Source organism: Sciurus vulgaris (genome assembly GCF_902686455.1).
Source record: "Sciurus vulgaris genome assembly, chromosome: 3".
NCBI classification, from domain to species: Eukaryota; Metazoa; Chordata; class Mammalia; order Rodentia; family Sciuridae; genus Sciurus; species Sciurus vulgaris.
Genome location: NC_136463.1, coordinates 89,996,736 through 90,024,319, shown reverse-complemented (window position 1 = coordinate 90,024,319; position 27,584 = coordinate 89,996,736). Strand labels below are relative to the sequence as shown.

Genomic DNA, 27,584 nt, shown 5'->3' with positions numbered 1-27,584 from the left:
AGCAACACACACACACACACACACACACACACACACACACACACACGCGCATACACACACAATCAAAGCACAAAGATGTTAAATAAATTGTCCAGTTTTACATGGCTCAGGAAGATTCAAATTGGGCAGCGGGGCTCCAAAGTCAGTGACAACACTGGTAACTGCTGTACTGATAGAAACTTTCTACTGATGATCCACAGCTCTCTTCCCATAGGAGTAAACAGAAACGAAATTATCCTAGGTCATTTTTTATCCAAATATTCATTGCACAGAGATATCTCTTAAAATAGAGAAATATATTTTAGTGCCTTTTTTTTAAATCAAGGATTAATTTAATTTTAAAAACATACAAGCTATCAATTCACTCTTCTCAACTTGATAGTATACCCGTGGTACAACTGTCAGGTAAAAACATACATCTTTACAACTTGGTGGTCCCAAGTTTAAAAAACAAAAACAAACAAACAACAACAACAACAAAAAAAACCCAAAAGAACAAAAACCATTTCACAGAAAGGAAAGGAATAATATGAAAACAGCTGAAGAAATACACTAACAAGCAAAAATATATGGGGAAGGAAGAAAATGTAATTTTGAGTTAACTGTAGAAATCAAGAGGAGACTGGTCTACATAGGAAAATGTGCATCCTGCAAAGTAAGGTGTGAAGATTTTAGAGTAGGAATCTACATGCCTTGAATCTCCCCTAATTCCTGAATAAAAATGACATCTTGCTGTATTTATACTTCATAACTCAGACACCTACCTCACTTGGCTCTATTCCTTACTCGTTCTAGCTTTTACTTAAATGAGTCTGAAAACTTGGGGATACAGCTTACGAAGAAAAATAACCACATATAATATTCCCCTTTCTGTAGCTACTTTAGAACTGGGTTTGTTACTAGAAAATTCCTGAAGAAAATTTAAACAAGTCTGGCTTTGCTGAATAAAGTACCCCAGTTAATATTTAGAAAACACCCACTGTTTGGGCTAATAGCAATTGTTGGTGGTAGCTATAATAGAGGGATAGCTGAACAAAGCCTGTATCTCAAAACCAGTGTTAAATCGATCTCAGGGTTGAGAGGGGGGAAAAGGGGAGTCTAAAAATCACAAGTGCAGACATCTAGGATCCTTGTCCTTCAGGATCCACACTTCCTTCAGGATCTTCATCATTATAGATGTTCTCTGCCATCTGCCACACTTGCATGATATTGTCTTCTGATACAGAGCAAATCACCCAAGGTTCTTTGGGATTCCAGGAGAAATCAGATGTCTTGCAGTGTGACCACCATGAATAAACAATAACTCTTGTGGGCCATCTTCTATATCTTCTGGGGATTGTTCTTCTCCAATTTTACTTAAACCCCAGACATTCAGTCTGTGATCAGTACCTCTAGAAGACAAAATAGTCTCATTGTGAGGTGACCACTGAACCTGGAATATTTCATCCTTATGTGATTCAAAGGAATGCAACTTAAGTTTCAGATTTCTCTGATTCCACAAGGCAACAGTCTTGTTAGCTGATCCTGTGCAAGTATAAACTCACTATAAGGATTGAAAGAGAGGCAGTTCATTTCAGCAGTGTGAGCATCTACTGAGTGGCTTGGTTTGGAAGTATTATTTGAATGAGTATCCCAAATCATAAGTTTCTGATCATCAGCAACTGATCCAAAGGCTCATGGAGCAGATGCCAGGAAACATCTTCTACCACTGCTGTATGCCCTGTAAAGATGGTCTTTGCATCGACCACTTTTCCTTCCTTTGGGACGGCACTGATATCCCATAGGCAGATGGTATGGTCATCTGAAGCATTAAGTAAGTGCCCACTGAGATTTGGGTTCCAAGAAAGCCCATACCCTTCCTTCTGATGTCCATGGAGATTCAAGTCTGGGTTGTACTCTCCAGAAGGGTCTGGTTTAGAAGATGCTTTGTATAGTCAAAAACAAGGACATCACTGGATGGAGTCTTTGTTGTAATGATGCAAGGGTTCTGGGGCATATAACGAGCCCTGTTTACTTCTTCTTCATGGTTGATCTTGATTTCTATTTCAATTTTCCCACTAACTGAGCCAAAACCTCCAAATTCTCCTTTCTCACTGTCGTAGTGTGATGCATCAAACTGAGCATCATCATTAGGGAGCTGTACACTGGCTATACAAGGTGGTTTTGCTCATCTGATGTGTGTGTTCCCAGGACAAGTCAATGAATGCTGAAATCTTTTCCTTCTGGTCTGGTTACATCTGGAATCCACTGTGCTGTTAGGCCAGGCCACTCCAGAGCATGGGTCATCACCAAATCATAAAGAAAAGGGGTGTTCTTTTTCCATATTTTGTACTCCTTGTTGATCACATGTTCTTCCACTACGTCGTTAAAGGCTGCTTCCTTGTTGGCCATGGCGGCAGGCGAGCTGGGGGTATCCCATAGTGCCATTTTTATAGGAGAAAATGGTCCCAGAAGTCAAGATAGCTTAGGAGATATGTGGAATATGTTTCCATTTGGTGGGTTATTTTTCTGCTCCTTGTAGGTATGAGGGTATATAGTCCCCTTGAGCCCCAGAAGTTGTTCCTTTGCCCCCTGTTTCCCTTCTCTCAGGGTGGATGCTGTCCCACACCCCTACTTGAGACATTACTACCATTTTTTCTTCAGATCAGTGCTTCATATTACCTATAATATGGGGTTGACTTGATGCAAAAGTAGTTTTTTTTTTCTTTCCTTCTCAAAGAGACTGAGCTTTTATTATGACTAATTGGTTATATGCAAATGTTTGTGATCACAACAGACCCAATCTGGGGCTTGCATTTATCACCTTGGATTGGAATTTCTGATTAGGCAGGGTGAATCTTTGACGTGCATTTGCAAAACCTAACCTTCTTTGCCCCAGCCTTTGTCCTCTCTTTAGTTCCTTTCTTTCTCATCAGGTACATGACCATCTTATGCCCCTTTTGAAATGATCATACTTTCTAGGAAACTTTCTCAAGCTCTTGTGTGTTTAATGCTCTCTCATGGTCCTCTACTGTGTGTTTGTGAAGCAGGCCAGTTCTGATTACAGTGTCTCTTGGTACTCCTACCTGCACCTGTGGTAACAGAGACACTCCTCAGCTTCATGACACCATGAGAAGTACAGTCTTCAATTATAGGTAGATACAGTTTGAGTGATTGAGTATTTAAAATGAATGATCAGTGGCCCAAAAGCAAGAGGGAGCTGCCTTTTTGGTTCTCCTGCATCTTGCAAAGTTTTGTTCTTCAGTGTCCTTTGGCTAATATGGTATGATCAGTGCACACGTGTATTTGTATGTGCTGACATGTACAATGGGAACACTAAAAGCAGCATGGTCTCTCAAAATGAGCTGATCTGGCTCCCAGACCTGTTTTCTCTCCTGATCATGAAACCGCTCCCCATGAGAGCGTGTGGAAAATATTCAGGAGGGAAGGGGAGGGTCAAGTTAACTGTGCAGCCAGAGTGGGATGGCAGCTGCTCTGAGATGTTTGGAAGGAAAAGGACCAGTTTTAGATTAAATGAGAAGGCTGACGTTCAATTTCTCTCGGCAAAGTGAAATGGGGAATTTGATACATTTTGAAAGAGACAAGCATGATGTGTTGTTGAGGCTATTTGCATATAGACACTTAGGAAGGTGTGAAAGTTTTTTCTGCAGTATGTATTTTCTAGTTAATTTAAAAATATTAGTTGTCTTGTTTAAGAGGAAGGAGATATGAGTGTGTTTTCCAAATAATTACTTTTTGGGGATAGAAGTTTGGCTTAAAAAAATTAAAAAAAAAAAAAAAAGAAAAAGAAAGAAAGAAAGAAAAGGCAAAGGAGGGGAAAATTAGGATTACCCAGAAATGGTGCCTCAGGATACTAATGGTACATAATAGATTCCAAATTCTTTTCCTCCACTATCTCTCTTTACCCTTAATCCACAATCTTCCTGTCCTGAGCCTGTTCTCGCTTTGATGGGTCAGGAAACTTAAGTTCTCGCTTACAGGATCTTGGAACTGGATCCAGCCTCAGAGGTTATCTCATGGAGCCTTTTAGTCAACTGAAGCTGGATAGAGCCCAAACCTGCATCCACACCTTGCCCATGACTTGACTTATAAATATGTTGGTCTTGGATCCAATTCCAAATTAATTTTTGTTTCCAAGACTGACATTCAATACACAATAAATGAATGAGTTTTATTACATATTTACTTCTCTCTATATATAGTTGAACTCTTGAACTAGGACTTTATGTTTCTGTTGTTACATGCACACTTTATAAAACACCATATAGTATGTTCCATCAACCTGCTTAATTGGGCTTGACAGTTGGGTTTTCATTCTTAAACACTTCTGTCACCCTCCTAATTAAAATCCAGTATATGGTGCTATATCTCTTAAATTGATGACCGTGACTCACAGGGTTGAGATGGCCTAATTAATTTTCAACCCTTAATGAATTCTAACTCTCTTCACCTTTGTTTCTTGTCACTATAAAAGTCTTTGTGGTGTAGACAGCAAGCATTTAATATGTCCTGAAAATGTATCTTCTCGATTTAAGAAAATTCCTTTTTTACCATGTAATTGGGCAGGTGAAATATTTTTGCTTTGTTTAATAAAGTGCTTGATGAAAGCTTGGGATTGGGATTTTAGTTAAAAACCAAATTTTACCCAGTACCCTGGTTTGATAACTGGTCTTTGATACATTATATTATAGGATAATATGTTTGTTTTTTGTCATCATTTTATTTTTGTAAGACCAAATCTCTCTCAGTTTGGTATCTTGTGAGGTTTTTCATGCCATGTACGAGAGAAGAAATCATTACTTTTAGTACAAGGGCCAAGTTGTTAGCAAGAAATACTCTTGTAGTAAGCAATAAATTGTTTATTACATGACTGATATTTTACATATGTTCTTTCAGTTTTTATCACAACTTGGGGTGTTAGTATCTTTTCAGATGAGACAGCTAGGGTTTCAAGATATAAGCAATTTTCCCCATCCGTATGCTGGTATAGGGTATTTGGATTCAGATTCAGGTAATTCTGTTCCAAAGCCCTGTGTAACCACTAACTTGATTTACCGCCCGAAGAGAGAGCTTGTATTTTCCCCATCAGCTCCCTTGTTAAAGGGCAATTAAGAAAAAAAATGGTTGGATGTGGTTCAGGTGATAATAGCAAGATCATTTAGAACCTGGATGATTCCAGAACTTTTAATTCAGTGAATATGTCCATTTTATTTTGAAACCCAAAGAGTTTCTTAGTGTTAGAAACTTCAAATTTAAAAAAAAAAATATGGAGTGATTATCCTGAAAAATTTCCAGATTCATTTATAGCTTTAGAGTCATATTTGTATGAACTTTTAAATTAACTTTATTTTTTAGGGAGAAAAAAAACCAGATGAGTTTGTGAAAGAATTTCATATCCCATGCTACATATATTTTGATAAACTAGAAAGTTTGTCAGCAATCCTTGTATTGAAAGCTCTTATCATAACAGTTGTGCCTTTGTAATATATTATAGTACCTCCTCAAATGGACTTAAATTGAGTTGGTAGTTTGGCAGAAGCTAGTCACAGGACAGCAAGGGCTGCTGTGGAAATTTGGGATGGGACATGATAGTCCTGACTTGCCTGCACAGCCAGGAGGCTTGATGTCCTTCTACTATTATTATTATTATTATTATTATTATTATTATTATTTTGTTCCTTTCAAGTTCTATACCTGATGGAAACTTCTTTTGATCTCCTGTAGGAATAACAGAACTATCTATTTCCTTTCGTGGTTGTCTTTCCATTTGCATATTAGATATATCCAGGATGGAGGTTGGGAATCTGGGGACAGAGGGGATAAATTAGATTATTGGGGAATAGAGCAATGACTTTTACCTCCCTTTCAGATAATATAGTCGGGCTCCACTTGGCTGAGCTGTAGAAGCTCAGCCAAGCTTTATATTCACGTGCATGTACACATATGCACACATATTATTTATCCAATTAGGCTGTGACATGACATTTTATATGATCAAAATTACTGAGTCTAGGCTGTGTGTCAGATTACAGGACAAGTTGAAAGGGGAGTAATCACAGCTGCATGTTAGTATTATTTTGTTTGTGCACAGTATTCTTCATATTAACTATGCCACGGGGAGGTGTTGTCTGATGCCTTTTGCAATTCGTTATCAAATTAATCTTTTCCAAATGGCTTCATGCAACATTACACATGCAAAATCTAACCACTGTGTAACGCTTCACTTCACTATTCACATGGATAACAAACTGGAAATATAGCTGGTAACAAGAATGTCATGCCTTTCATTTCTGGTTCTAGAAAGGCTCCAGCAGCACAGTGGTGCTATTAACATAAATAAAATGTTCCCTTCCATAGGTGCGTATGTCTGGGTGCTTCTGTTTGGCTTTGGTAAGAGTCATCCTTTTGAAATAGGGCAAATCCAGAACAGGAAATAATGAGAACAGAATCTATTGGTGGAGTTTTCTTTCGGAGTTAACCAAATTGTGATTCAAGACTTTTCACTAAAAGCCTGCCAGAATCTTGCATAGCTAATCAGAGAACTTTGCTTTCTCTTTTATTTTTAAATTATAAAAAGAATATAACCAAATTATCAAAAGTGGGAAAATTGGAGGGTTTAAAGGGTCATTTGGTTGTAATTTCCTTTTCTTTAATGATAGAAGTAAATATTCCATGGGCACGAGGCTCCACTGGCATGGGCAGGTATTGGAGGCTGGGGATGGAGAGGGGTGTGGACCGAGGAGCAGGGACTCCTGCTGGGATTTAGTGGTGAAAGGAGTTGTGGGGGCATCCTCTACTAGGCCCTGCACCTCTGACCACAGCAGCTCCACTATAACTTCTTTCCCAGACAGCATCCCTTGCAGGATGCCAACTCCTGCTGGGCCCAGGGGCCACTGATTCCTTCCTGTGTCACTCTAGTCTGACTTATGTGCGTTTCTGGTGCCTCAACATCCCAGTTTTGCTCTCTTCACCCCACAAATTGAAGTTAAAGTGTCTTCATTTTTGCCATTGAGGGTGATTTCTGTTTCCTGCTGGGACCTTGGCTGGCACAGAGGTGTGCCACAAAGAGAGAGAAAGGTAGATTTGGGCTCCAGAGAGGAGTTGAATTAGAGTCCATGTCATACATCTTCATATGTGTGTGTGTGTGTGTGTGTGTGTGTGTGTGTGCATATATATGTGTCAGTGTACCAAAATGCTCAAAACTGGCAGCAACCTTCATTAAGTTCAGGAAAAATCTATTGCATTTTGTGCTGTCCTCTTAGCTTAGGGCTGGGGCCAAGTTGAAGCAGAGATTCACAAATGGGAATAAGATGGGTGTGGCCTGTGGAGAGCTTCCGGACAGGGACTTGAGACATTCACATGGTCTCTTGGATGGGATAGGATAATAAGTAGATAAAAATATTTTCAGGGTTTAGGAAGAGTTGGTTCTGTAGCCTATTTGCAGGGAGTAAATACTGCTGTTTGTGAGTGTGATTCAGGAGGTTTAACAGGATTTTCCCCACCTTCCCTCCTGAGACAGTGGTGATAGCAGGAGCAGGAAGGCAGCTGCGCCTCAGAGGAATGGAGGTGGGCCAGTTTGCAGGTGCCAAGTCTGCCCTTTCTCTTTGGGACTTGAAAATACTTGCCAATGCATTAGATCCTGAGAAAGGTGTGACCCCTGCTGGCCCTAGAGCCTTCAGCTTTGTAAGCAGAGAGACTCAGGAGAGGCCAGGCCATTATCTGTCTCCCGCAGGTTCCTTTTTGTGCTGAGGGAGACCTTTCTCTCTGAAAAAGAAAGCCTTGGCCTCCCAGAGGTATTGGTCTGATTGGTAAGGAATCCTGCCGGGCCATTTGCTCAAGGTTAAAATTCTTACTGCCACTTAATGGGTGGCCCTTTTGTGTTGGAGAAGCTTATTTTGCAACTTAAAATTAGGCCATGTGGGACGAAACCCTTATAACTGGGAATGCAGCTTTTTCCCAGTCGTGGCTGCAACAGGCCCTATTGGCATTTTTATTTTCCTTATTTAGGGTGTAGTGAGAAATACAGCACGGTCAGACTTTTCTGAGGACTAAAACCACACTGTAGAATTTCACGGGCAGGTCACAATCCATAGCCTAGTTTTTAGCACTTTTTTCCCTAAGAGCTTCGGGAGTTTTTAGAATCCTCATATGCCCTCTATTCTTCCTCTGTGTCCTCTGTGCCTCCCCTCTGTACTCCTGCCCTTTCCTCAGGGGCTTGTTCTTGGAGACCATCTATGGCCCACCCTCCAGCTTGAAGCTCCTACCTTGACCAGTCTGCACTGTCCCTCAAGTCCTCACCTCACTGTGCCCACTGAGGTTTTGGTTTCCTATGCTGGCTTTCCCCAATTAGCCCACTTCTTGAGCACAAGCATGCCCCAGGGCCTCCTTCATTCTCCTCTGGAAAACTCCCCCATTCCCTACCCAACACTTTGTGGATGGTCCCAGGGGCTCCCTGTGAGTCTGGAGACTCTCCTGGAAGTCAGACCTACTTGGAGACCTGTCTCCCTTAAATGTGCCTTGTGCTGAGATAGGTTGTTTTCTGGAATGCCCACCTCTCCCACTCACCTTTGGGAATCCTGCCTGTCTGTGAAATTGTTCATATTGTCTCCCAACCGAACTGGACCCTCTAGCTGTGGTAGTGGACTTGTTCTGCCTTCCTAGAGAGCTAGGCAATCACTTTGTGTGATGATCCACACATTCACGTCATGGGAGTATGAAACAGAGGGAAGGCATGGAGCTAGGAAAAGCACCCAGTGCACGCATGCGCGCGCGCCTCTGTGTGTGTGTGTGTGTGTGTGTGTGTGTGTGTGTGTGAACGCAAGTGTACACCTCCAAACCATGAACTGACGGGCAGAGATCCTTCTAACCTCTAGAGCGCTTGCAACACCGCACACAGTATGTCCTCAGAGGTGGAGGTATTGTCTGTCAGCAGAGGGGGATTCTCAGCAGCAAGAGTGGAGGGAGGAATCTTAACCATGGTTCAGTTGGCCATGTTTCTAGACGTTTTGTAAGTGAAAAATCAAGGAAAGGCAACTGTTAGTTCCATTTACCCTCTTGCCATTCTTTCACCTCAATCTATGCTGAAGAAGAATCCAACAGGACCAAGAAGGTCTCCACTTTACTATTCCCTCCCCACGAACTGGGCTCCCATTCTGCATGCTTAGACCCACCATGTTGTCCCCCACTTCCCTTTAGCCTCTACAGATCCCTGTACCTGGGCTGACTTTTCTTGGCAAATGGAACCTGTATGTTCCTCTACCCTGTAGTCAAAACCTGGTTATGCCATGGGGGCACCTGTGCGCATCTCTTTTCTTTGCATGGATACAGTCCTATGCCAGTTACTCAGCTTGGTGAGCAGAATTTCCTGCATTTCAGCCCTACTCGCCTCTCAACTGGGAACTCTTGGGCAAAAAACAGCCTGCACCACTGTAAGCAGTGGCTTTTCATCTAACAGAGCCATCCTGCAATTGGTTCCTTTTTGGCAGCTGGGAAATTATAAGCTCAATGGATCCTGTTAATGAATCACCCTCTCATTTGGCCTTCGAGTAATTTCTTAATTCAAATAGGTTGGTTTTTGTTGTTGTTTTTTGTGACCTTTTTTTGGTGCAAGAAAGGACACCAGAAGACCCTGACAAGAACTAAATAAGAGAAATCTACACATCTTCCTAGATTTTTGGCTTAATGCCAGGGCCTTGTTTTACTCTTAATGCTTGACCATTTAATTTTTCTATAAATACATGATTTGCAGATATTTTATGGTATTCCCCTACTCTTCTCCTAGAAGAAGAGTTATCAGGATCTGCTGCATCACTAGCAATACAGGTTTCATTTCTTCCTAATTACTGTCTTGATTTACCAGTGTTTTCTAAAATTTTACTCTAAACTCTTAGAAACATAATTAAAAAATACAAACTGCTGAGTGGAAGCCAGAGGCTCTGGAACATTGGCCACATGAGCAGCCTGGGCAAGCTCTGCCTTGTGGGTTCCTGAGCCCACCTGGGGCCCTTCGCTTCCTGGGCCCCAGTAATGGAGGTAGAGCTGCAGCTGGCATCTCAAGAATAATGGCCAAATTAGAGCTAAAAGACAGTTGAAATTTTGCAGAATGAAAGGACACAGGTCTTAAAACAGTGAAATATGAAAAAGAAGGGAGACTAATAGAGTAGGGGGCAGGAGGACCTGAAGTATTAGAGAATGAAATCTACCAAATTATGCCATGTCCATGTATGAATATATCACAATGAATGTACCAACTAAGATTGTAACTACAGAAGGGGAGATCATTGTAGGAGGGCAAGTGGACCAGAGGGAGGGTAGAGGTCATGGGAAGGTACTGGGGAATGAGATTGATTAATTATGTGCATGTATGAATATGGAATAATGATTTTCACTACTGTGTATAATTTTAATGCATGAATGAAAAATTTAACAACTCAGTAAAATATTCCAACTGAAACTGAATCTAAAATGTTTTGGGAAATGGAATTCTCTGATTATTTGAGTTATGTTTTTGATTCCATTAACATTGTATTCAACACGAGAACAATACAGTCCTCTGGGCATCACATCCACCCACATACCATCAAGAGCTGTGAATTGGTCTTTATCTGTTCAGAGCAGGGTGTCAACCTTAGTGCTATTGATATTTTGAGCTGGATAATTCTTTGTTGGAGGCTGTCATGAGCCTTGCAGGAGATTTAGCAGGAAAACTGGCCTCTACTCATTAAATATTAGTTGTAATCTTCTATCCCCATGACAACCAACAATGTCTCAGACTTTGCCAAGTGTGCCCTGGGGGGCAAAAGTGCCCCCAATAGAGAAACACTGATTTATACCTTTCTAGTATACCTTAAATGACACCTTCTATCCATCAGCTTTTTTGATTTGACATGTATTTCATATTAGAATATGGAGACATCCTCCTCATTTAGGTTTTTCTTGTTGCTGGATTACACACACAATGAGAATCTGTTCTGTAGAGAAATGACTAGTCCTCTGTATTCGTGTGCTTCTGTGGCTTTCTGTGCATCGTGTCATAATGATGATGTCCCAGGAAGACTGAATCTCTGTCTCCTTGGGCCATGTAAATAAGCTCCTTAATTTTATTTCAGGTTGATTGAGCCTGAAGGAATCACAAATTTCTTAGAAGCTAGACAGGGTGTGAAAGGTCCCTTGGTGGCCAGTCCAGCAGCTTTAATTGTGGGGCCTGGATGTCTGGGGCATGTTGCATCTTTGCAGATTCAGCACTGCATTGTGCTTCTGGGTAACCATGTATATTTAAAAAGGATGCATATAAATAGCATCTAAATGTCATATAAAATCTCCTCCATGATAACAATCATTTTTCTCTCTAATTTGAAGAATATTGGCTCTTTGCAGGGCAGTACAAGCTTCCTTGCAGAGAATTCATTTTAGATCATTAAGCTCTTAAGGGTCTATAATAAGCTTATAGTCTTCTGTCCTCAGACAGCCTGGCCTGGGGGACAAGAAGATGTGCTAGGAGGGGGATATGACTAGAAGTCAGGCAGGAGGATTGTCACCCTGGCTTTTGGACACATTGATGACCAGGCTTCCATCAAGTGATTTCCCTCTCTGAACCAGTGCTTTTTTTGTTACATAAGGCTTTTGGACTAGATAGACCATCTCTAAGGACTCTTCTAACTTAAGTGGAAATGTATGATTTTAATTAAAGTGGTAATTAACTGGATATTTTAAAATACATAGAGTTGGAGAGGTATTTTTTTCCCTAAAAGGATGGAAAGTGGAGAATATTAAAAATTATATTTATTCTGTCAGTGAAACATTCAAACAATGGATGTGATTAATGTTGCCATGGAGAATTTGTGGACTGAGAAGAGTCGTCTTTGCATCCCTATTCCTTGCAATCTACACTTCTGAGGTGGATTAACTTCTCTGGAAGATGTGTATGTCTGGGGGTGATATGTCGTCTTCTCTGTGAATTTGGAGACCTGAGTGGCAGTTCTTGCAGTACTATGTGACTTTGAATATGTTGCTTTCTGTCTTACAGTTCCATTCTCTTTTTAATGAGAGGAGTTAGCTGTGGTCCTGTGCAGAAAAAGCTAATGGAACAGACTGGAGATTGCCTATCCTAAAAGTGCTTGCTTACAATATTGGCCATTGGTAGTGTTTGGGAATTTGGCTAGAAAACAGTTCCCTACACAGAAAGTAAACTTTCTCCAAATAAGAGCAGCTCACTGTGCCTAAACTGTTTGTTCAAACCATGTGGTTTATGTTCAACACCTGCTTTCCTTCTGGGAGTCTGGAGTTCTGTCAGGTACTAGGTGGAGGTTACCTATGTAAAGAACCCCTAAAATCCCCGAGTACTAAAGGTTTGAACAAGCCTCCTGGTAGACAGCACTTTACACCTGTCACCACAACTCGTTGTAGAGGAATTAAGCCTGTTGTCTGTAACTCTGCTGGGAGAGGACTCTTGGAAGCTTCCATTTGGTTTCCTCCAGCCTTTGTTCCATGTACCTTTCCTTTTTGCTCTTTTTGCTTTATATCTTTTTGCTCTGATGAATCTTAGCCATGGATATGATTATGTGCCAAATCCTGGGAGTCCTTCTGGTGACTCACAAAACTGACATAGATACTCTAGAACTTGCTGAAAATAGATTTTGTAAGTAGAATTATTTGGATATTTTTCCCAAAGAAGAAATTATTTCAGAATCTTGGACTTTTGTCCCCTTGATAGTGGTAGGAAAGAAAGGTCATGGCAGGGGTAGATGGGGGTGAGAGAGCAGAAATGCTCCTGTGCTATGGTCAGACCAGAGCCTAGCTGGCCATTAGGTCTGTACTTTTGATTGTGAGAAAGGGTCAAAACAAAGTGAGGTGGTAACTAGGCAATACCATTTCAACCACCGTCCTGTTAGCTTGGATTTTACATATTGGTGGTGTGTCTGTGCCTTGGAATTGGATTTTTAAGACTAAGGCTATGTCTGTAATTTGAAGGGAGCTTATTTGAAGAAACCCTCAAGTGAATTGGTTCTTAATTTATCTTTGACGTGATGCCAAGATGAGAGGAGAGTAGTATGAGTCTGAGCATCAAGTATTCTGATTGAAAGAGGCATATGTATGTTGTAGCAGTTGAGAGTCCTAGGATAAGCAGTGAAAATCCCTCATCTTAGTCTAAGCAAAATAAATGAGAATGTATTACAGAATAGAATTGGCCAGATCCATGAGCTCAAATGGTGTCAGAATCCTGTTTTCAGTCCCTCCTTCCTTTCCTCTCCTCTCTTCTTTCTTGTGTGTCAGCTTCATTCTTGAACTGGCTTTCTACACGGGTGGCCTTGAATTATCCCCCAAAAGATTCAAGCCCTTGTATCAGGAGGGGAAAAAAAAAAAAAAAAAAAACAAAACAAACAAAAAAACCCTTCCCTGTTCCATCATTTTCTTATTCTCTCAAAAAAAAAAAAAAAAAAAAAGGTTCTGATTGTGCAATCACTGTGTCCAGAGGGAGGGATATGCTGCAGTCATGTCATAGATTTTCCTCTAATAGAGGAGGAAGCAGCTGCCTTAGTTAACTACTGGGAAGGACCAGTCCCTGCTTGAGAGAAAAATAATGAAAAAAAAAAGGAGAGGGGAACATCCTTTTATCAGAAGAAGGAAGGCAGAATGAACAAAAAAGCTGCCTAGGGTTTCCTGGTGTTGAAGTTGAGGGTCATGGTGCCCACTGCATGATGGTGGTCCGTAGATGTCTCCGAGAACTATTTCTGAGATTAGAAACAGATCCAGCCTTATTTTCCTATTGGATAGTAATTGTAGCAGAGGTTTTGATCTGGACCAGGGATTGGGGTTCTGATTGTGGCTGGGTTGTGAAGTTTAAAGAATTTTCACAAAGTGAGCTTAACTGTGTAACCACCCCTCACACTCACTCATCTTCCCACCTGAAAAGTCCTTCTCATGTCCCCTCCCAGTCGCTGTCTCTTTCCTGAGGTAACCACTGTCCCAATTCCTACCACCATATTTCTACCACATAATATTTTCTACCAAACATTTCATAGATTTTCTATTGAATGAATGCTTTTGTGTTTCTTTTTGTTTCTGTCTCATCATCATTCATTCTTCTTACAAGGATGGTATATGATATGTTCTTTTTTGTTAAATTTCTACAGGTAAATCTTTGACAGAATTCTAATTCTTAAGGAAGTTGCTGTGCTTGAAATGAAGTGGGGTCAGGATGGGAAGTCCCTAAAGGCTTAAATATCCAGGGTCTAAGGAATTCCTTTGGAAAAGCCCTGAGGCAGATGCTCCAAACATGGCAGAGTTAGACTTTCAATTCTCTGTCCTGATACCTAGTTATGAGTTATTTATTAGCACTGAGTGGAAATAAAACTGGTGCTATCAGGGAAGAATTATTGTCATTGGATCAAAAAAAAAAAAAAAACAAAAAACCCATGACTCTTTTTATTTTCCTTTGGAGCATCAGTACTGATTCATCTTTGATTTATAACTTAATATCATTGGGAAATTGTCCTGGCTCATGTAAAATGCCCCAACATAGCTTTTTATCTATAAAATCCTTTAGAATTCAGTCTGGGTTATTTGTGTCCAGGTTTTTGACAAAGTGACATCATAGAGTATTTATTATTTCACTTTAATGATTTTCCTGCTTGCTCTTGTAACTGATTCCCCAGGCTTTTCTTGTGAAGTTGTGTTGGTCATTTGATGGATCTGGTGATTTCTTTCTTGTTGTGTTCTTCTCACTTTTAGAATGCACATAGGGTATATGTATAGGTAATGCATTTGTTGATTTGAAAACCAGACTTCAGATTTCTTTCTGAAGGTGGATACAATGCCTTTATTTTTTTACGTGGTGCTGAGGATCAAACCTTGTGTGTGCTAGGTGAGCGCTCTACCACTGAGCTACAATTCCAGCCCCATATTTCTTTCTTTTATTCCTGTTTTCACTTCTGTATAACCTATGAAGACTCATGCTCAAGTTAATGAAAACTGACGGTACTTTGTTGAAATACAATAAATCCGGGCCACCCTAAAATACACAAATTGACATATGATTTCAAATAAATTAAGGCATATTTATTGAGAAAATTACCTTATTCTAATATATATTTTGAGTCGTTTTTTTAAAAAAAAATTTAATGTTGATAGACCTTTGTTTTATTCATTTATTTATATGTGGTGCTGAGAATCAAACCCAGTGCCTCATATACTAGGCATGCGCTCCACCACTGAGCCACAACCCCAACCCCTTGAGCCTAGTTTTTATATTTTTAGTTAGAATAATGCTAAGGTTATGCAGTTAACTGCTTATATATGATGGCACTCTTTAAAAGAGACCACATAGGTTTTCAACTCCTATTGGAAGAGAAAATATAGCCAAGTGGAGACCTGACCTTCCTATCCACTGCAGAACATTTTCTGGCCCTTATATCTACCCAGAAAATGTCCAGAATAGTAATATCATTGAAAATATTTGCGTTTGTCCCTCTTCTTTCTCCTCCTTGATTCTCACTAAAATTGTCCTCGACTAGGAAGGAAAGGTTTTCTTGCAAAAGGAAAAAGGTAATGTCCTAGGGATTTTAATTTTGGAAAATTCCTGACTATTTTAATTTTACTTTGTGGATATTGAATAATCTATTTGACTTGTAATTTTATAAATCAAGAGCAGATCTAGGTAGTCTAAGATGTCAGCCACTTAAATCTCCATCTGCACAAGCTATTTTTGGCCAAATTAAGTTTGTCTATGATGGCAAGCAACTACATAGAAGCTGATTGCTAGTGCCCTGACCCGTGTTTTGGCTGCTTTATTTGGTTGCAGTGCATGGACTTGTGTTTTCACCTTGGAAGTCCATGCAGTACATGCACAACATACACAGGAAGAGAATCCAAAACATGCAAGAGGATAAGTAGTGGAATGAGAGCACCTTTCAACCTTGTGCTCTTGGTCCCTTTCCTTCAAAGTAATCATCATCCCCAGTTTGTTGAGTAGCTTCTCTAAAATTTTATTTATATAATTTTATTACCGTGCACACTCAGGTACCCACACGTGTGAGCTTTGACAATTACTAATGACCTTTCTTTGTTCACTTACTACATTTTGCAGCATTACACATCTATCTTTTTCAAGAGCTTAATACCCTCTTGTGGTATGTATATAATACTTCATTAAATCACTCCCTTATTAATGGAGTGATTTCATATTTTGCTGTTATGTATCTGTAATAAACACACTTGATTGTGTTCTTTTGGCATCTGCGCCAGCACAAGTACAGAATACATTTCTCAAAGTATAATTGCTGAGTTCAAAGAATGTGTATGTTACACTTTGATTAATATTTCTAATTTGTCCTATAAAGACCACGGAAAAAAAGACTGTGTCCTGATACCTTCAACACTCAGTATTTAAAATTTTCTTTTATTTCCATCATTGTAATAGGTAGAATTGGGACTAATCTTCATCTTTTCTTTATTCAATTTTGCCATCTATGTTTCTTGGCTCTTTTAATGAAATTGCCAAAAAAATGTCTAAGAGCTTTTTTAAAAAAATAATTTGCGCATGTCATTTAAAAAAATTAAAGAGACAGACAAGAGTCAAAGATCAAAATTGTGAACCTTAATACATTTTCATTGAGTGGAAATAGCTGTGTGGCTACCTCTCAAACTCACTCATCTTCCTACCTGAGAAATTCTTGTCCCCTCCTGGTCACTGGCCCCAGGTGTAACCACTATTATGTATTAAACCACCATAGATCATTGTCTGATTTTTCAAGTTTATCCAAATAGGATCAAAAATAGATAATCTAATCAATGCTTTTGTGTTTGCCTTTTTTGGTCTTATTATTTGGTGAGGTTCACATATATAGTTGTGATTAGCTGTGATTCATTTATTTTCATTGTTGTATAATATCCAGTGGATGGATATTGTACCAGTTTATCCATTTGACTATGGAAACAGGGTTGTTTCCAGTTTGGGCAACTATGAATAATGCTGGTGTGGGCATTTGTGAAAGTATCTTTTGGCAAGCATATGCGTGTATGGAGTGTATATCTAGAAGTACAATGGTTGAGTCAATATGATCAGCTTTTATAGATGCTGGTATTACATTTTAAAAAGTTTATACCAGTTTATACTTTCATCCCCAGTTTTGAGAGTTCCAAATCATCATTTTAAAAGATCATCCTTTTTAGTCTTTCTTTGGCTATATAGTGTTATCTCTTTTTTACTTTAATTCTATTTTCCCTGGTTACTGGTTACTAATGAAATTAAACATGCTTTCCTGTTTATTGGTCATTTGTGTATCATCTTTCATGAAGAACCTGTTAAGTCTTTTATCCATTTTCCTATTGTTTTTCTCTTATTAATTTGTAAAACTTCTTTATAGTTCTAGATACAAGTCCCCTGGTAGTTATAAGTATTATAAATATCTTCTCCCACTCGATAGCTTGCTATTTACTCTTTTATTGCAGTTCTATTTGCTACCTTTTCTTCAGATGAATACATTTACGTCTTGTTTATAATTTTTTCTTCCCCTAGGATTATTAAAATACTCCCAATATTTCAGATGTGTCCATTGTTATCCTTTGCCTTACATAATTAAATCTATAGCTCAAATTAGTATATTTTTGTATATGGTGTGAAGTAGGGTCAAGATTCAATCATTTCATGGGAATGTCCTATTGGCCCAACACCTTTAAGTGAATACAACTGTTTCCCAGTGTCCATTATGTGTACTTTTCTTGTGTGTGGATCTTGTGTCCTATGGTCTTTTATTTTTTTTACTATAACTTGGAAATAATTAAATCTTCATACTGGTACTGACTATCTTCCAAGTTTTGTTGTTGTTTAGGATTATCATGGCTATTCTTGACTCTCTACTTTCCAAATAAACTTTAGAATTATCTTATTCTCTCCCAAGAAAATTGACTGGAATTTTGATTGACAACATTGAGTCTTCCAGTCTATAAACATGTTGTATCTGTCCCTATATTTATTCTCATTTTGCCAAGTGTGTTGCTTTTCTTGGTGAGGTCTTGCACATTTTGGTTTTAGTTTCATTTCTTTATTCCTCAGTATTTGATTTTCATGATTTTAAATAGTATCTTTTAAAAATTGCACTTTCTTAATGTTTATGGCTATATAGAAGTAACTGGTATTTGTGTATTGGCTTTGTGTCTGGTGGCCTTGCTGAGTTCACTTCTTAATTCTCTTTGGTTCCCTAGTTCTGTCTGTTAGGTTTTCAGAACCTCACTGTTCTAATAATTGTGACTTTAGGGAGAGCTGGGCATGAAGGGAGCAGTAGGCAGTTTTGAGTATTTTTTTCCTCAGGGCACTTTACATCCCATCTGTCTGCCTTGGATAACATCTCCCTGCCTTTTGAGCAATAGACTGCCTGGCTGACAGGGGCACCTTGGCTCCCCTTGCTGACAAGGCCATCAACATTCTAACTGCCAGATTCTTGCACCTGTGGCTGGCTGAGCAGTTACTCCTTTGGGTTCCCTGTGTAGTGTGTGGAAATAAGGGAAAGGGTTTCAGGAGTAGATGCTGTAGCTCACCCCCACTCTAGCTGTTGAATGAGCAGGTAATTGTTTGGGCTATTGACAACCATGCCACCTAATTGTGGAAAACTCTGAGCAATACTTAAGATTTGACTGAGGTATGTTGTCAGCTTTCAGCATCTTCCCTCAGTCCAGTTTACACTTTAGTTAGAGGATGTCTTTTGTAAGTGAGTGCTTTGGGGGTTGACTGTATTTTCCATGCTGCTTATTACTTTGGTAAGCTTTTTTTCAGGAGGATGGCAGGAGGGAAGAGAGAAAAAGGCTTTATTCTACCATGTTTAACTTTTATTCCCAGAGTGGTAATGTTAATGATCTTCTAATGACTTTGATTCAGCTCACATGAGTAAATATTTATTCAGCACTGTTTCGTTAAGCCAAGTCTTTAAAGCCTAATTCAGTGTATTCCTCTTCCTCACAATATGTTGTGTTCTTCAATGTTCCCTTAGCAGCTTTCAGCCAAAGAGGTTCAATGTGCAGGATGGTACCAGCAGGACCAGGCCAGGGAGGATGACCTTGGTGACAATATCCTTGCCATTGCTCTAGGATAACATTAGATTTAGGTTCTGGATGAGTTCTTGTATGTGAAAAATTAGATGTTGTTATTGGTGTTCAGAGGTCTCTCAAGCCTTGTCCATTTAAATTTCACAAACATTCGTTGAGCATCAGCAATGTACTTGTGCCTTCATAGCCCCTGGGGCTAGAGATGAATATGCTTTAACCCTTGACTTTCAGCTTGTTGGGAGAAGACAAGGATCCTTTTTGTGTGTGCCAAAAGATCAAGGCAATAGGGCCACGGGGCTTTGGGTGCCAGAGGAGAGATACTGGGCCAAGTTGGAAATAACAGACTGAGATTGAGAGTTTACCTAGAATCTTCAAATACCTAGCAGCCACACAACGCCAGAGCAGAAGGCTGGAGAAGACAAAATATGAAGGTTCTGTTCTGTAATTTCCCCCCTTATCTCTGTTTTTCTCTCCAGTGAATGCTTATTTTACTAGCATAACATGGCAGTGTTCTGTGATTAAGGGAAAGACAGGATTTTAAAAGGCGTGTTTCATCAAATCATAGGGAAGTAACTGCTGAATCCTCATCTCATTGGAACAGTGTTTGGCATGTAGTAGGTACTCAATTAGTGTTTGTTTATTGAATGAAAGAATGATTGGGAAACGTAGGCTTGCTACTCATGCTTGCTGGACAGGGTAGTTGTAGGACAGAGCTGAGTGTTGTCTGAGGATACCTGACCAAGCCTGCCTCCCACAGGTATTGGGCTACTTGCTTGATAGCTGTACTGGCATCATGGGAAGCACAGATCAGGGCTGTGCAAAATTATGTGTAAGAGCAAGTGTTAGAAATGTGCAAATATGGCTGGGTACCGTGGCACATTCCTATAATCCCAGTGGCTCCGGAGGCTGAGGCACGAGTTCAAAGCCAGCCTCAGCAAAAGCAAGGTGTTACATAACACAGTGAGACTCTGTCTCGAGAAAGAAAAGGAAGGAAAGAAAGAAAGAAAGAAAAGGTGCAAATATGGGGCTGAGGTATGACTTGGTGGTAGAGAGCTTGCCTGGCATGCATGAGGCCCTGGGTTCCATTCCTACTGCTACAACCTCCGCCTCCAAACCCAAAACACCAAAAAGAAAATGTGTGAATGACATTCAGCAAGAACCTCGCTCCAGCTGCTAGTTCTTTAGGATGAGTGTAGCACCAGGAGGGTGGACTATTTACTTCACTGAGGATAGTCCATAAACATTCATAAAAATTGAGTAACTGGCTTCAAGGGCTCTTCCTCCTCTTTATTCCTGTCCTGTAGAAGAAGCAAAGTGAAAGTGTGTTGTGATGTTGAAGAATTTATGTTTTCTCTAATATGTGAATGCTAATTCACAATAAGGGGGGCGCTAGGGAAGAATGAGTTACGTTGTGTTAGGTAGAGGGAAGTGAAGGGAGGGGAAGGGGTATGGGGGTAGGAAGGATAGTAGAGTGAAACATACATTATTAATTAACTCATTAAGTATATGACTGCATAACTGGTGTGATTCTACAATATAAGTACAATCAGGAAAATGAGAAATTATACTCCATTTATGTGTGTGATTTATCAAAATGTATAAATTCATTCTGTCATGTACAAATAAAACAAGGAAAAAAAAGCTGGAATCCTGGCTTTTTGTCCCTGGGCTGGTGCCTTCTGGGTGAGATCTCTGTACTCCAGGTCTCTCCCTGTGAAGTGGCAGCCTTCCTGCCCGTGTTCCAGAGACGCAGATTTCCAGTGTCACATGGGGGTCATGTGCTTTCCATGTGATGCTAACTGAGCAGAGCTAACCAGGGGTGTGCAGTTGAGGGAACCAGGGTGCTCTGACCCACCCTGCAGATTGTCCTGTGTTGTTCTCATTCTCATTTTGTTCTCTTGTATTGTTCTGTTCTTGCTGTTTCCATAGGCCTTTGCCATTTGCAGATGCTTCGAGGCTCTCCTTAAAAGAATGGTCTGTAGAGAGGGTAGCTTCTGCTCCTTTGGCTGAGGGAATGATTGCTTGGTAGTACAGTTGGGCATCTTGGTGTTTTGAACTCTTAGTCCTGTCTGCTTTCTCCTTGAAGACTCTTTCCTGGCAAGCTGGAGCTAAGAGGGAATGTGTTATTCTAATCAAGGAAGCAAGCAATTGATCAACCAAAGGCATCGATCTAGACATGTGGGAGGTGATAGGGAGCAAAAATTCTAAGTTTATGTCTTTGTACTGCTGTTTTTTTTTTTAAGGGGTGATGGGTGGATACATGATACACCAGGTTTTCATACATAAACACATTGAATAGTGTGATAGAGGATATGTGCTCCAGATAAAGGAGGTTAAGGCATCTAAGATGGAGAGCTGGGCAGGTTTCACTATTAAATAGGGCAGCCAGGACAGGTCTGAAGACCTGAAGGAGGTGAGGGGTGGGTCAGTTTGTTTGAGCCCTAGTAAGTTTGTTCCAGGCAGAAGGTCCAAGCCCAAGCCGGACAGTGGGGAGGTTGGCAGGGAGGCCCTTGTGGTTGGGGTGGATGAGCAGGTACAACTGTAGGGGAGGAGGACAGCACAAGGGTGTCTTATCCATTATCAGGACTCTGATCTTCACATGGAGCGTGACCTGTATAAAAGCAACCTGGCTGTGTGCTGAGAATGGGCCAGGGCAGAAGTGGGCATTTTGTAACCTCTTCGAGCCACTCTTGCTGGGAGTTATACAGGTTATTGTGTGTACGGGGTTGGGCAAAGAACCATGTGGTCACTTTCTTGGATCTGACCAGTTTTTGACTATGTGAGAGGCAAGGCCCATGGTTTGACTGTCTGCAGGTATGCAGAGCCCCAAGGGTAAGTGGGTAGTTCTGATAGCCTGTCTGGGGCTAATGAGTGGTTCTCAATGTAGTCTGGGGAAGACAGAGTTCTCGAAGACTATTTTGGGCTTTGAGAAATTGCCTGGGGTACCACATTTTGTGCTTTGCAGAGAGACCCTATAGGAAGAAACACTGGAGGCTGCTGTTCTTGCAGCACCGTGTGTGTTTGGTAGATACTTTGCTGGAACTTGCTGATAGAGGGGCAAAACTGTTGTTCTTTCTCTCCAGTTACTGTGGGCTATATCTGAGGTTCATGTTCAAACCTGTGGGCTCAGCTGACTAAAAACAGGGTCTGGACTATGAAGGAACTTTGAGGCAGATTGGCTTTAAAAGAAAAATTTATTCTTTTTAGATAAACATGACAGTAGAGTGTATTTTGACCTATTGTACATATGTGGAGTATAACTTCCCATTCTTGTGGTTGAACATGATGTGGAGTTTCACTGTTCGTGTATTCATATATAAACATAGGAAAGTTATGTTTGATTTGTTCTGCTGTCTTCCTTATTTCCATACCCGCTCCCTTCCTTTCATTCCCCTTTGTCTAATACAATGAACTTCTATTCTCCCCCACCTCCCTTATTGTGTTAGCACCCATATAGCAGAGAGAACATTTGACCTTTGGTTATTTGGGACTGGCTTATTTTAGTTAGCATGATAGTCTCCACTTCCATCCATTTACCTGCAAATGCCATAATTTAATTCTTCTGAGTAATATCCCATTGTGTATATGTACATTTTCTTTATCCATTTATCTGTTGACAGGCACCTAGGTTGGTTCCATAGCTTCAGAATGGTAATTATCAAGAGTACAAGTCACAATAAATATTGGTGAGGATACGGGGGAAATGGTTCACTCATCATTGCTGGTGAGACTGCCAATTGGTACAACCATTTTGGAAAGCACAATGGAGATTCCTCAGAAAACTTGGAATGGAAGGAACCACCACCAATTGACCCATTTATCCCACTCCTTGGCATATATCCAAAGAACTTAAGATTAGCACACTACAGTGATGCAGCCACATCAGTGTTTACAGCAGCTCAATTCACACTGGCAGATTGCTTTAATGCTGCACGAGAGGGAGGCACCTGAGACCTCAAGCCCCGTCAAGCACCATGCTGGCACCACTGGGAGAGACAGACCGGTGGGTAGATCTCAGTTTTTTAGAAGCAAAAATCCAGGTTTTCAACATTTTGTTTATGTTAAATGTGAAGTCTTTAGTTTTAAAAACGTTACTACCCAATTCTGATATTTAAATAATACTGTGTAGGGCAACTTCTGAATTTTACCCTGAGGCAGTCCTTTTGAGAATTCTAGACTACACAGACAAAAGGTTAAGTCACTGTGTTGCAGCTGAAGATGGACTAATCAGTTTTGTCGATTTGTTTTTTTAAACCGCTTTTCCCTCTTTACTGAATTCAGCAACCTCTGTTACTAATTTTTGTAGTACTTGATAACCTTCTTTGAGTGGGACAGAGAGTCTGGAAGCTATTGGAAGTTCTGTTGAAGTGAGTTAGAACATAGATGAATACATTATTGACCTCTGTTAGTTTCTCCTCTTCTGCAGCCCAGGAGAACCTCTGACTGAAGGTGGTTGAGGGAAAGCTGACCTCCAGTTGGGTTAGTTCCACGGCTGCTGGTGAGGTGGTTGCCAGGCAAATGAGTGATAGGGGCAGTCTAATTAAAGTGGGATTGATTTATTAGCAGAGCTTTACTAGTCATATAATTTAACAACTTGGAGGTGTTATGGGGCCTGGGGTATTGCTAAAGAGTGCTAGGGCTCAGGATAATTATTGCCTGACTTTGGAGAGAATGACAGATGGGTCCTCATTGTTGCTGTAAATCTAGCCAGCAATTGAACCAGCCTTCTTTGTTTAATGTTGTTGAGGGGCTGTCCATTGATCCTTGGTTGTCTTGCTGGCACACTCCCCTCTGCATTTCCAAGGCTTTTTGTCTCAACCTTCCATGACCCTCCTTTAAAGACTGCTGCTTATTCAGCTGAGGGATTTGCATTTGGTTTTGCCTTCACAATGGGTTGCCTGGGTCCCCCTCATTTTCCAGCTGTCTTTCTGTTTGAATTTGAGTTTCCAGCCAATGTGCTTTTTGGCCTGGTGTGACTTAGTTATAAAAAGATCTGGTCTTTTAACCAGACCTGTATAAATATTTATTTAAGACGTCTGTTGTGTGCTTCTGGGAGTATAGCTGTTGTTACCCCCTCCCCTACCCCCTGATGTGTAAATGAAAGTAGAATGTAGGACAAGCAAATCCTAGGAGGCAGGAGGTCTCACAGACTGGGAGTGACATTTTGCTCATGTTCCACATCCTGGCTTGCCTGACCTTCCACCACACTCCCTGAACTGTTCAGGTCATTATTGTGGAGGTAGATGGATTTCAGAAACTTAGATGGAGCAAAGGTGTGTATGGTAGTGTACTTTGCTATTAGCCAGAAGCATTCATGAGCTCACAGTACACCTACTCCTGGATGCGCATCAAAATTCTGATTTCTGCTATTTTATTTTAGACCTTGGGTTATATTGTTATGAGTTGGATAATTTTTTTCTTCAAATAAAAGTGATTTTTTTTTTCTGATTTGAATGGTCAAATATAATGGCTGTAGAAAATGTGGAAAATATAAAAAGTAGAAAAGAATAGCATTTATTCAAATATTCCTAAGATTATCCACTGTTATCATTTCAGGAAATTCCTGCCTCCCCCCACCCCCGCCTGATTTTCAATGCATTTTTAAGGTACAGTTGTACTGTAGAGCTAATTATATCACATCATTTTGTATGTTATCCTAATTATCTCCCATAACTGTCTTCCCATTTTCTTTCATCTTAGAGCATCTGGCAAGTCAGAGGCCATGAAGACTATCTCAGGGCTTATGCACTGTCTTTCCATTATCTGCAAGGTTCTTTCTCTAGGTAACTGCATGGCTTACTCCCTTACCTCCTTTGTCTTTGCTTAAATTTCAGCAAAGCTTCTTCTGACCTTTCCACTCAGTTTGTATCTGGACTAGCTGGAATTTCCTGTCCCAAAGACCCATCCTTTCCCATGACACCCAGTAGCTCTGGCACCCAACATACCACCTCTTATCAACTTCATTATTCTGCTGAATATGCCACTAGAAGTGCTAAGTTTTGTATACATTTCAAAATAACGATATACAGCCCATTCATTATAGAACATACATGACCATTGTCCTACTGCTGGACATTTACATTACATCCAGTGTTTTGCTATTGTAAATCACATGAACCTGCTGTGAATATTTTGTATATGATGTGTTTTCCCATTTTTTAGGCATTAAAATAAATTCTTGGACATGGATTATTAGGTCAAAGTATATTGTATTAAGACTCATTTGGCTACAAGTCATAAAAACTTAACAACAGGCTTAAGAAAATTAAAGAATCATTGGGTGATGTATTTGAGGAATTACTGAGTGAGGCTATTTGAGGAATAGAGGGATAGATTTTGGACAAGACTGATTTCAGAGGTTCAGTTGATGTCCTCAGGACTTTGATCTGTCTCTCATCTTTAATGTCCCTTTCCTCTGGGTTGGCATCATTCTGAGACAGTCTCTACCCATTCATGTCAAACTCACCACATGTAGCTCCTGGTTTTGTCCTACAATCTGTGTAACTACCTCTTAGACATCCCCTTCCCAATATTTTTGACAAACTTGGGAAAGGTTCTCATTACCTCAAATCAAATTGTGATGTCTTTGAGTCATTCACTTTGGACATGGGACAAATTAGTGGAATTTACTAGAGTGGGCATAAGGTTATCCTACCCATATCAGTCTGAGGGTAAGGCAGGTGCAGGTCCCCAGAGGAGAATCAGTGTGCTTCCACCAGAAGAGGGAATGGATGTTGGGCAGGGCACCAAAAAATAAAACTATGAACATTTAAAGGACTCTGTGTCTTTGTAAAAAGGAAAAGCCAGGATGACTGGGCATGGTGGTGTAAGTCCATGGCAAAGCCATGGAGGAGGAAGAGGTAGAAAGCCCAGGCCACAGCTCCTGGGGAATCAAATGAGGTTTCCCAACCTGTAATTGCATGCCTTGTAGGCTTTTGGTGGTAACCAACCCAAGTGCATGTTGAAATTATGAGGGCTAGAGACAGGTTCTACTGTGAAGATCAAAAACATTCTTTGAGATTCCTCTAAGGAATTCTGGCAACAGTACTACCCAGATGAAGCTGGGTTGCTGACATCAGGGGCTCCATTCCAGAGCAGCTGCAGGGTGCATTAAACAGGCCCTGGACCTACTGACAGTCTTGGTGATCTCATTACCTTCAACTCTGTGGTCCCTGTCCTGACAAGAGCAGTCTTCATGGGAGAACTCTGCTTCACCACTTACTGGTTCCCCTTCTCTGTTGATGTTGCCAGTTCGCAGCATAATTGTTTGAGGTTGACAAATCCTATGTCTATTGTCCACTCTTGAACCTAACACCTGCCTTGAGGGCAGTGTTGAACTTTGTTGGCTCCACGGTAGCTTTGGCTGTGCTTAGTCATGTGTGCATGGAGTTCCAGGGACCCTATCACATCATCTCTGCCTTGGGTCCAGGTGGAACTCATTCTTAGCTTGTGGAAAATTGGAAGTATCTCAACACCCCATGGGGTGGGAGTATAGTTCAGTGGTAGAGCACTTGACTAGCATATAAGAGGCCCTGGATATGAATCCCCAGCACTGCCCCCCACTCCAACAACAAAAACATAATGCCCCATGGATTGCCCTGCAGTCTCACAGAACAGGGACTGTTTAAACCAGTCTGACCTTGTCTGTTGAGATTATTCATAACCTAGAATTAGGATACATTGTGATGAATTATGGGCCAAAGAAAATGAAGTTATTACTTGATGCTCTTCATAAATTCCTCAAAGGCCATCTGAACTCTTTCATTTGAGTCTTGTGCTAATGATTATTTGCTGTTATTTAACAGCAAACCTGGGGAGCTGGCCACAGGGGGAAGCTGTCAGAGCCAAGGCTATGTGGAGGGCCCTTCAGTGTACTCTTGATTCCCCATGCAATTTTTGGCATTTCTCCTTTTCCATGTCATTAAGGAAATTAGATGGAAGCAATTTGTAAGTAAATGATACATCTCTGTTAAGGACTCTTGCATTTTCCTTGGTGCATGGGGGGACAGAATGATATTAATATTCCACTTGTGCTTCAGGTTTTCCATCTACTGGGCTGGTGTAACTCTCACAGCAGGAGTTTTCAGACTCATGGACATTGGGCTCCCACAGAGTCAGGGAGTTGGCGGTTTAGTGGTCATCTCCTTTGTTTTCTGATCTATGAAATGAGTTTCTTGCATGTTTCACTATAATTAATTAGTAAGTTTCCACTTTTTTTGGAATCTGTGGACCACTATACAAAATGTCTAGTATAACCAAATAATTCACATGCAGATATTTTAAAATCATGGTTGACCACTTATAAAATGGGTGATCGGTGATGACAGGTGGAGAGGAGCTCGGTTTTATTTGTACATCGTCCTTGGTGCCCAGGCTGGAGGGCACAAGTGGAGACAGAATGGGAGCTCTGGCCTGACATCTCTCCTGGAATCCCTTTTTGATGTCTGTGCAAGATCTTAGTGGGATCTTTCTCATCATTTGTGCTGACAGAAAGTACAGCTAATGTTCTAAAAACAGGTCATAAAGGGAAAACCCAGATACCCTCT

The 27,584-nt window shown here is 40.5% G+C and overlaps 1 protein-coding gene and 1 pseudogene across 2 annotated transcripts in view; one reads left to right on the top strand and one right to left on the bottom strand.

Annotated features, from left to right (window-relative positions):
- Positions 1–2,644, bottom strand: part of LOC306655648 (histone-binding protein RBBP4-like) — a 49,246-nt pseudogene extending 46,602 nt beyond the window's left edge. The window contains exon 1 of the transcript XR_013767025.1: positions 504–2,644. The product of XR_013767025.1 is annotated as a histone-binding protein RBBP4-like (transcript). The remainder of the gene's footprint in view (positions 1–503) is intronic.
- The window catches only part of LOC306658026 (uncharacterized protein), a gene marked incomplete at its 5' end in the record, with an annotated part of 151,004 nt that overhangs the window by 119,942 nt on the left and 3,478 nt on the right, over positions 1–27,584 (top strand). The window lies entirely within an intron of this gene.